Source organism: Otolemur garnettii, unplaced genomic scaffold, assembly GCF_000181295.1.
Source record: "Otolemur garnettii isolate 467f Iridium unplaced genomic scaffold, OtoGar3 scaffold00449, whole genome shotgun sequence".
NCBI classification, from domain to species: domain Eukaryota; kingdom Metazoa; phylum Chordata; class Mammalia; order Primates; family Galagidae; genus Otolemur; species Otolemur garnettii.
In genome coordinates this window covers 71,355-72,762 of record NW_003852844.1, presented here as the reverse complement: position 1 = coordinate 72,762, position 1,408 = coordinate 71,355, and the positions used below count along the sequence as shown (strand labels likewise).

The 1,408-nt window shown below is 35.6% G+C and overlaps 1 long non-coding RNA gene across 1 annotated transcript in view; it reads right to left on the bottom strand.

The window, feature by feature from the left end:
• The window catches only part of LOC111722816, a 1,572-nt gene extending 249 nt beyond the window's left edge, over positions 1–1,323 (bottom strand). Inside the window, exon 1 of the long non-coding RNA XR_002771478.1 lies at positions 1,166–1,323. This is a non-coding gene — a long non-coding RNA (uncharacterized LOC111722816). The remainder of the gene's footprint in view (positions 1–1,165) is intronic.
• Between the last annotated feature and the right edge of the window lie 85 nt (positions 1,324–1,408).

The window sequence follows — 1,408 nt, the reverse complement described above, 5'->3', positions numbered from 1 at the left end:
CCTAGAGTTTCCAAATATGCCATGATACTTTGCAATTTTATCTCTTTGCATATATTGTTCCTCAAGTGATAACTTTTTCCCCATTTTTATCTTGTTTAACAGTCACTGCTCTTCAAAACTTAACTCAAACATAATGTCTTAAAAGAATTCTGTCATCACCTCTATCTAAATATCAACTAAGGATTGTATGCTCTTCACAGCATGTTCCTGATGTCTCAGGCATTAATAGAACATATAGTCTCATTGATGAATCCCCATAGTAATGAAATTTCCAAACTGCATGTTGGGATGCATTTTTTTAATAAAGATTTGTTATCAGTTCAAACTTATTTACATGAAAATACATACATATTAAATAGTAAAATGTAATCATATTTAATTTATCCACACATGATGTCATGACTTCGTTGAAAATAAAAATTAATCCCACTCTTCCTAACATATTAAAGATTTTAGTAGCTAGACCCCTCTCATGTTTGTTTTGTTTGTTAACGTTTATCTTGATGATCATATTGATCACTCTGGCCTCTCATTTATTTGCTTTTTGCAGCTTTGATAACTTTCCTTTTTCCTTCTTCCTGCTCATGCTGCCACACCCTTTCCTCCACATTTTTTTCCTCTGCAATCAGTAGCTTTTGCATTCCATTTTGAAATACAACATATTCTGCTTTCAGCTATTTCCCCTATTTATTCTCTTTACACCTCTTCTTTGATATAACTGGGGCCTCCAATCCATTGTCCTGCTAGGTCTTCTTCTCTTCCATCCAGTGTTGGTTTAATACTCCTCTATATGCAGTTTAGACTCCATGGCACCTCATTTGATTCCCCCACTAGCCAAATTCTTAACATTGCCACATTCCTCTGTTACCTGATTAAAGTCGACTTTGGATACTTCCATGTGTTCTTATGCCTTTATGCCAGGCATACTGATTGCGTTTGATAAGAAATTACAAAACTGGCCAGATGAATATGCATGTAGACCCATGAGCCCAGCCCTCGAGAGGCCCTTAACAGTGTCAGGCAATCTTATAATTTTCCCCTTACTCTACAATTTTGCTTGATGATTATTTCAAATACTATTCTCTATTGTATGGTATTCACTATGGCAATCCATGAGAAAGCAAGATTTGGTGCTAGTGGTTTGGGGAGAGTCTTTTCCACATACCTGTTGACTAAATACTTCACAGATTTGTTTTGAAGGTCTTTTCAGGCAGGTGGAATGGTATTGAGCATATTTTCTGCACACATTAATTGTCACCAGCCCAGGGACAGGCTTTCCGTATGTGTATCTATAACAGTAAAATGTGGTCACACAAAAAGATGTTTAATATCAATAATGCAAATGTTTCTTCACCTGATTTGGTGCATTCATACATCCACATTAATTGTCTAAACTAAAGCAGTTATA